We start from the raw sequence: 8785 nt of genomic DNA, 5'->3' as shown, positions 1-8785 counted from the left end.
TTGAGAACAACTCTCAGACAAAGGCGTTTGGAAGGTTCTGAGCTCCGTTAAAAGTAAAAACTTCTGAACTGTATAATTAATTGAAACAGCTCTACAAATATCACTGCTACACAACCTCGTCATCAGGTAAAACAAACTCCTGTCTGTGGCATTTGCAAGGCTTTCTCATCGTTCATATGTCAGCTCAGACGTCACCTCCTCAGAGAGGCCTTCCCCGACCTCGCAAGCATTCTTTCTCCCATCACCTATATTTTTCATCACAGTCATCCTTACAAACTGGCAGTTATTTATTATATTTCGTTTCCCCCATCAGCCTGAAAACTGCATAGAACAGGGATCTAGGGCGCCTAGAATAGTACCTGGCACTAGGATGGCGCTCAACGGAGGGTGAGAAATCCGCTCAGGCAACTGTGCAAACGCTTTCTCCCTGAGGAACCGACTCCAACCACACGGAAAGGTGCGGGGCTGTGGCTGCTGGTGTGCCGGGAGTGACAGCTCAGCTGAAGGCCCCGCCCCACCCCCGCCCCGGCCGCGCCCGTGTCCTTGTTCTCTTCCGCGGGTCTCCATAAAGTTCATTTGGCTCCGCGCCGCGCGGGGGCTTCTGGGAAGGCTGGCCTTGGCCAATGAGGAAGCGGGAGCGAGCGGCGGGAGAAACGGAGGCCGTGTTGTCCTGCCGTGACGTGGGTGGCTGAGACAGCTTCAGTGCCAGGGAAGAGGGTACCTGGCCGCGTCCGTATGCCCAGGTATTGTCCTTGAACCCGCGGCACCGCGGCCGGACGATTTCTGGTCCTCACGCCCGGAGCCATGCTGCTCGCACTTCCGTTCGCCTTGTGGCAGCCAGGCACGCCTGACGCCCGCGACCTAGCGCCCTGACGAACCGTCCCCCATTAGAGCGTCGGGCTGTGCCCTGCGTGTGCCCCCTGTCTGCCCTCGTTCTGCGTGCGGAGCCCTGGCCTCCGGGCTCTGCCCCTCCCCAGCTATAGCGTTAGGCCTCGGGGCGCCACGCCCCCACCTCGGCCCTGCCCTGCAAGCCCATCCTTGGCTGGATCGGCGCCCCCTCACCTCTGCAGCCCTCCGAGGCCTGATACCTTTCTGACTGAGCCCTCGAGCTCGCTCGCCCCCTTGTGGGTACACCTTTAAGGGAGCGGTTGTCCTTCGAGGAAAGGGGTCTTTGGGTTGAGGGTGACGACTCGGCGAGCCTTGCCCAACCCTCGGCCTGCCTCCTGTACTGGCATCCCGGGGAATGCCCCTCCCCATGCGAGGAGATGCTGGTGATTACAACCTGGAGGTGGCCTGCACTTTCTCTGGGCTCACAGCATCCCATCCTCGGCAAAGGCAATGCCCAAGTTTATGGGCTCTCGTTTTAAAAGACTACAGGGCCGACTGCAGGAGTCTTTGGACAAAGTTTGTACGACCCATTCACTGAGCCGCTGGTCCTGGTTTGCCCGTCTGTCAGGTGTGAGGAGTTTTTTTCTTTTTTTTTGTTTTGGCTGAAAAGTCTCAGTAGGAGCAAAGGTCACCTATTGTATCTTCTCTGTGGGGTCTTGGCAGTGTGTCCTTGGGGATAGTAGCTTTTATCTTTCAACTATTCTTTGTGAATTTGTGTTTGGGAAGTTTTCCTTTTCCATTCATGGTGATCTCATTGAAGTTCATAGTTTTAAGTACTCCCATGTTAGGCTATCAGATCCGCCGTTCTATCTCCAGCCTCTCCCTTGACCTATATCCAGCTGCCTACTTAGCATCTCTGTTGGGATGACTGATGGGAAGTCAGACTGAACATGTCGAGATAGGGCTGGGAAGCTACCTCCATCTCCCTTCCCAAAGTGCACTTGCTGCTTTTCTCATCTCAGTAATGTGAAAGGCTCTGGCCTATAACCTTGGAGGCCCCCTTGACTGCTCTCTCTCCCTTCACATCCAGTGCTTGCCACCCTGGGCCAGTGCTCACCACCTCTTGCCTGGTTTATCGAAACAGTTTCCCATCTGGTCTCCCTGCTTCTGCCCTGGCCCCTGTTTTCAGCATGGCGGTTAGAAGGATCTCTCTAAAATACAGGTCAGATCATATCACTCCTTTAGTCAGAAGACCCTCCAACTTGTCTCCATCTCATATAAAGACAAACTCTTTATAGTGAGCTGTGTCCCACTGTTACTTTCTCTTTCATGTCCTGCTCCTCTCCTTCCACATGTCAGACATGCTCTGGCCTCAGCGCCTTTGTGCTTTCAGTTCAATATCCATATGGTTTGCCCCCTTCATTCAAGCTTTTCTCTGGGAGTCACCTAGTGAGACTTTTCCCACTTCCTGTCTTCCTTTACAGCCTTAGTTGTTCTTAGCACTTATATTTTACTTATCTTGTGTATTGCTTGTCTTTCCTCTCTAGAATGTGTGTATATAAGAGGGTTTTTATCTGTTTTGTTCCTTGTTTTATCCCTAGCATCTACACCTGTCACACAGTAGGTGCTCAATTAATGTGAAAATTAATGTTGCTGGCACAGTTAGAGATTTGGGGATAGAGTTGTGAATGAGAAAGGCGTGCCCCAGTGAACTTATGTTCTTATGGAAACATCACCAGCAGTTTACACAGAGATAGAGAATGTAGATTTGAGGCTGATTTTTAAAAAAGGACAGGATATCTGAACAGAAACGGGATTGAAATGAGAGAGGATGTCATGGGAATTTTTGGAACAAGAGCATTCCTCAAAGGAGAACAGCCAATGCAAAGATGCTCAGGTGCGAACATGTGGAGCAGTGGGAAGCTCGAGTATCTGAATGTGCCTCTTGATGGACTGAAGTAGAAAGTACGATACAGGGGGGAAAGACAGATGTTTTAAGGAGGGGAGAGGTCAGTAAAACCTGGAGGTGAGCACCCAACCTTGGAACAGGTCACTTTAATTCAGCAAACATTTATTTGGTAACTATTTTGTGCTAAACTTAGCTGCTGATGATTGAAAGTTGAGCAGTCCATGGACCTGACGCTACCCTACCCTACCTTATAGAATTTGCGATGTAGAAGGTGAGAGACATGGGAAGAAATAATCACAATTATTCCACCAGGGAAGAACATTAATAGAAGGTTCGGAATGGAGTGTGGAGGGGTCTGGAGTAGGGTGGCCTGCCCAGCTAGCTTTGCAGGATATGTAGGAGTTCCCTGTGTGACAGGGCAGGTTTGGGATGTATTACAGCCGAGTGTGCATCTCCTTGTGCAGGGGTACAAAAGGAGGAAACCACCTGAGTCACCCCAAGGAGTAGTGAATTTCTAGGGTAACTTGTGGGGAGGGCAGTGAGAGATGAGGATGGTAAGGGTGGCAGTGTCAGAGTGGGGGCCCTTTCCCCTGTGGGGGGTTAGGGTACGGACAGTCCCTGATGGGATTAAGGCAGGGGAGCATTTCAGACAACCTCTGTGAACAAAGGGAGGGTGAGTTAAAGGAACGAGAAGACTTATTAGACTGTTGAGGTGATCAGGAGAAATGCATTATGGTCAGGGCAGGGGCAAGAGATGAAGGTTTGACTGCTAAAAGATTTGAGGGATAGACCTGGAGATTGGTTGAATGATGAGGAGAGGAAGGGGGACCTGAGGTGATTCACAGGTGGTTTCTGGCTGAATTCTCTCACTACTCTTCCCCATGATTATGTGCTTCAGCCACATGGCCTCCTGCTCTTCAAATATGTCACATACACTTCTGCTTTGGGGCTTTTGCCTTCAGTGTTTCCTCTGCAAGAACATTCTTCCTCCAGGTATCTACCTAGCTCGCCCCCTTTCTTAGGTCTCTGCTGAAAGGTTTCCTTTTTAAAGAATCTTCTCAGAACCTCCCAGCTAAAGCAGCCCCACTGTCCAGTCTACCACAGTTCCCTGTTTTATCTCCTTTGTAGCACTTAACAATACCTGGCATCATGTGTCTAGTTGTTTCTGTTTTTATTGCTGTGTCCTAACAGACAGACTTAAGCTCCTTGACACTGGGAACATCATCTGATTTTTCTGCAGCTCCATTCCCAGTGCCTTGAATAGATGGTACCTAGCACATGACAGATGCCCAATAAATATTTGAAGTTGAAGGAAGGAAGATGGGGCTCTTAAGTTTGGTGAACTTCACAAGGGCAGAAATTGAGAAAATAAGGACTCAGACAATTTTGGCAAGGTTTGTGGAAGGTTATTCTGGCAAGTAGTGAGGATCTAGCTGCTGTTTGAGGACACTGATGGAGGTATAAAGAAAGCTACAAAATGATTTACGCTTTAGGCATTTGGGGGTGAAGGGATCTAGGTATTAACAGACAAAAATATAAGGCAAATAGAGGAGAGTGACAGAAATAAAAAGGTAGGCTGAGAGGTCCTAATGCTTGTGACCACATAAAAACAACATAAACACCAAATAAACCACTGCATATTGACAGAAATAGGTCTTTGAGAGTTCTAGAATGAAATGAGTCTGCAGAAATTCTGAGGAGCACAAAACCCTGCTGCCTGGAGAAGTGTAAGGCAAATGAATGGAGTAGAAAAGAATTTAGATGAGATTTCAGTGTGACAGATATTGAGGAAAATCATTTGGTAGGTCGGACTTGAATGGGTGGTAAAAATAATGTTTATTGAGGGGTTACTGTGTGGCAGGTGAAGGAGGTATAGCTATTTTTCCATTTCAGAGATGAGGCCCAGAGGGAGTAATTAATTTGCCCAAAGTCACCCAGCTAGAGAATGGAGGAGCTGGCTAGAGTGCAGGGGTGCAGTGGAAGGTGGGTAGATGTACCTGGCTGGGGAAAAGGGCATGTACAGGGTGCTCAGGGAGAGTAAACAGGTAACTGGTACACAGGGTTTAACCAGAAGCAGTGCCTCATCTGGCTCTCCGTGAGTGGGAGGCATTGAGGGATTTTGAGCAGGAGCAACACAAGGAAAGTGATGGTGGAAAGACTGAGGTGGCCACAGGGGATGAAGTGATGGGGTGTGAATGGGCTGTTAGAACCAGCATCTGGCAAGAGTGTGGGCTCAAGGGGACGGCAGTCTGGCGTCCTGTGATGACGAAGAGGATGGGAGCAAGTTGGACTAACCTTATTGTGGCAATCATTTAGCAATATACACATCTATCAGATCATTACTGTATAACTTAAACTCGTATCAGTTATATCTGAATAAAGCTGGGGGGATAAAAAGCAGCAGTTAGAGAACACTGCAAAAATGCAGATATCCCTTGCTATCTAAATCTGTTTAGGTAATGGGAGTTTGGGTAGCATGTGTGGAGATTGAAGGATATGTTACCTGAATCTGTAGTATTTGGTTCCCTGTGGTTTTGTTAGGAAGTAGCAATTGTTTAAATAACTTTTTGAGGAATACCTACCTGCTTTCTCTCAAGAAATGTATCTGCATACGTTTGGTTTCTGAGCCTGGAGAGTGGAGAATACCTGTAAGTAAACCATCTGAGGCCATGCACAGATGCAGAGGAGAAGGATGATTAGAACCTGAGGGAGAAGCCAAGGGACAGAGGTGGCGGTATTGGGGAGGGCAGCCGGTGGTGGTGGTGGTGGTGGTGGTGGTTGGGTGTGGATGACCACTTTGACACATGCTGAATGTGACAGTTACATGCTTGCATAGAAATACACGGGTGCCTGAGAAACCCAGATTGGAGTGTGAGTGCATGAAGCTGGGGTGGGTATGCATCTGATAGGTAGTCATTACCATCGAGGATTCTGGGGCAGTGGTGGGGAGACAAACACTGAAGCAGAGAGTTTAGAGTGGTTTTAAAATTAACAAGTTATTGAAAATTAGACAAGGTGACACATACTCATAGAAAGGACTTCAGACTGACAGAGCGGTGTAGAATGAAAAGGAGAAATCTCCCAACTCCTTGCTTTGCTCTCAGAGTCACCGGTAGGTTAAGTTTCTTGCTGTACTAATGTTGTTTCTTGCTGTTTCTTCTAACAACTTACTGTGAAGAATCCTTAATTGTGTAGCTTAACGAATTTTTACATTTAGCCAGGTTGTGATCACCATCCCATGTTGAGATAAAAACATTTCCAATATCCTGGTGTCTTAGCTTGGGCTGCTATAACACAATACCTTAGGCTGAGTGGCTTAAACAACAGAATTTTGTTTTGCCACAGTGCTTGAGGTTGGCAGTCTGAGATCAGGGTGCCAGCATGGGGGAGGGCCCCCTCTCTGATGTGTAGTGGGCACGATCTTGCTGTGTGCTCACACGGTCTTTCCTGGGTGACTGAGTGTTGTGTGTGGGGTGGGAGAGGAAGCAAGCTCTCTCGTGTCTCTCTTTAATAGGTCACTACTCCCACCATGAGGGCCTCATTTCACGACCTCATCTAAACCCAGTTCCCAAAGGTTCCTTCTCCAAATACCATCATATTGGAAGTTAGGACTTCAACACATGGATTTTGGAAGGGGGGCACATTGCAGTCAATGGCACCTGGAACGTTCTCCTGTGTCTCCAGTCATTACTAGGGATCCCAGCCCGTCACCCTCTACCCCTCAGGATAACCAGTGTTCTTATTTCTAGCACCAAAGTTTAGTTGTCTCTGTTCTTAAAATAATGCATTATGTCTTTTTTGTGTTTGACTTTTTAGTTCATCATGTCTGTGAGATTTATCCATATTGTTCCATCTAGCTGTAATTGGAGCTTTTCCATTGTGTGGTATGCCAGGGCATGAATATACCACCATAAAAAAAAACAGTGGGACAATTCTGTATATACAATGGTTTTAGGATTATTTGTTGTGCGGGGTGGACTCAGACTTTTGTTAGAATCATCTGATAAAGTTTTTTTCTTATTCTTAAAAAAAAGTTTGCATGTATTTGTTTTGCAGGGGTTCCTAGTGCCTCTGATGCTGGTGTCATGGCCCTGAAGGCAAGAAGCCTTCCTTGTTTCACATCAGGGTTTCTCAGCGTTGGTACTACTGATATTTTGGGCTGCGTAATTGTTGGAGAGGCTGTGCCGTGGCCCTCTAGGATGGCCGGCAGCACCCCTGGCCCCTCTCCTCGGGATGGCTCTCACAGACACGCTCCCTGACTTGTGACAACCAAAAATGTCTCTAGATATTGCTAGTGACCTCTGGAGGGCAGTCTGGAGAGTGGAGAATACCTGTAAATAAACCATCTGAGGCCATGCACAGGTACAGAGGGGAAGGGTGATTAGAACTTGAAAGAGAAGCCAAGGGACAGCGGTGGCGGCATTGGGGAGGGCAGCCGGTGGTGGTGGTGGTGGTGGTGGTTGGGTGTGGATGAGAACCACTGCTTTAGAGAGAAGAGCCAGAACCAGAGCCAGAGACCTTTTTGAAGGCTGACTTGGTGATGTGGCCCTGTTATGCCAGTTGTAAGATAGCCTGGTGTCATGCCTGAGGTTCTGTATACAGGTAATTCCCATCACTGAAATGGGGCTGCAGCTTCTAATGACACCTTAAATTCAATGACTAATTAAAATATCCTGCATTTGTAGATTTTTCATGGTGGTCAGGCCCTTAGAAGTCACCTGAGCCAAACTCTTTATCTCACTTATAGCAAAACTGGGACCCAGAGAAAGGGGAAGCCCAAGTCCCAGGGTCAGAGGGCTGATGTGGGGCAGAGCCAGGCTGGGGCCCATCATTCTTCCATCCCAGACCTGCTTGATTGGACAATGGAGAACTTATCAGAAAATTCCCTATACTTTTCTGAGGTGCCAGGTTGCCTCTTTTTGCTCATTGAAAATGAAATAACACAAGTGGTATTTTGTGTATGAGGAGAGCTGACACTATACATTCCTACCACAAACCCTGAGTCATCCAGGCCAGTGCTAGTACTGAATCACCCAGGTATTTAATTTCTCTTCTGTCAGGGGTAATTTATTGTAGTTCTTTGTTTTCTCCAGAAGTCTACCCTGTGAATGAATAATGATTCGGTCCAGCTCTCTTTCACTTAGTCTCACAGGACTGTAAAGAATTACCCAACAACACATTTTTTCTGTCCTTTTCCTCCCCTTCCTAGATAGAGGTGCCTGAAGCAATAGAAGCTGTTAAGGTGTAATTTTCTTTTTCGTTGTTGTTGTAATTGAAAGCCGACAGACACAGTAAAAAGTGAAATGATATTGTCATCTAACTATAGTTTACATATTCAAAAGAAGAAAAGAGAGCAAGAACCATCCTCAACTTTTGATGCCTCCAGTGAGGCTTTACTCATTAATCATGAAAGTTACCACTGAACACTGTTCCTGTGAGTAACTCTTGGGGGGAAATCCCGGGACCAAATACCTTTGAAACCTAAATCAGTCAAAGGGAGAAATAAAGTGGGAGAAACCCACTTTGTTGCTTTCAAACAGTCGTCCATTTCTGCTCTCCTGTGTCTCTCATGACCCGGCTGCAGAAGAAGGGACCCCACCCAACCTCTCTGGTCCAGATAGGCCCTCGCTTGCCCTTGTAATTACGTATCGATATGGAGATGGACTACTTCTCTCCACCCTTTGGAAACACCGATTGATAATGGAGATGCACTAAGGCCAGGCAAGAGATTCTAGAAATATTGCAATTTTACCCACACTATGTTTTAATCCTAGTAAGTCTAATTAATAAGATTTGGAAGGCAAAACTTACACTTTAAATTAAATGCTGAGTTTCTTTTGAATGATACCATTGTGGAAACTTAGATTTCTAATAAAGACCATATTTGATAGTAGGGAATATAACATATATTTAAAAATTGCAATTGTCTTCCAGAAGTTCTTACTGAATGATACAGTTGTGATTAAATAAGTTATAATTTAGTATCAGCTATTTACTAGAAGAATTTTTTGAAACTGATATTTTTATAATTAAAAATGACAAAATGTC

At 46.6% G+C, this 8785-nt stretch overlaps 1 long non-coding RNA gene across 1 annotated transcript in view; it reads left to right on the top strand.

The window, feature by feature from the left end:
- Positions 1-562: 562 nt before the first annotated feature.
- The window catches only part of LOC130681173 (uncharacterized), a 32929-nt gene continuing 24706 nt past the window's right edge, over positions 563-8785 (top strand). The window contains exon 1 of the long non-coding RNA XR_008994224.1: positions 563-743. This is a non-coding gene — a long non-coding RNA (uncharacterized LOC130681173). The remainder of the gene's footprint in view (positions 744-8785) is intronic.

The sequence above is a fragment of the Manis pentadactyla genome, chromosome 15 (genome assembly GCF_030020395.1).
Source record: "Manis pentadactyla isolate mManPen7 chromosome 15, mManPen7.hap1, whole genome shotgun sequence".
NCBI classification, from domain to species: domain Eukaryota; kingdom Metazoa; phylum Chordata; class Mammalia; order Pholidota; family Manidae; genus Manis; species Manis pentadactyla.
The sequence above is the reverse complement of the archived record's forward strand: the minus strand, read 5'-3'. Positions and strand labels throughout refer to the sequence as shown.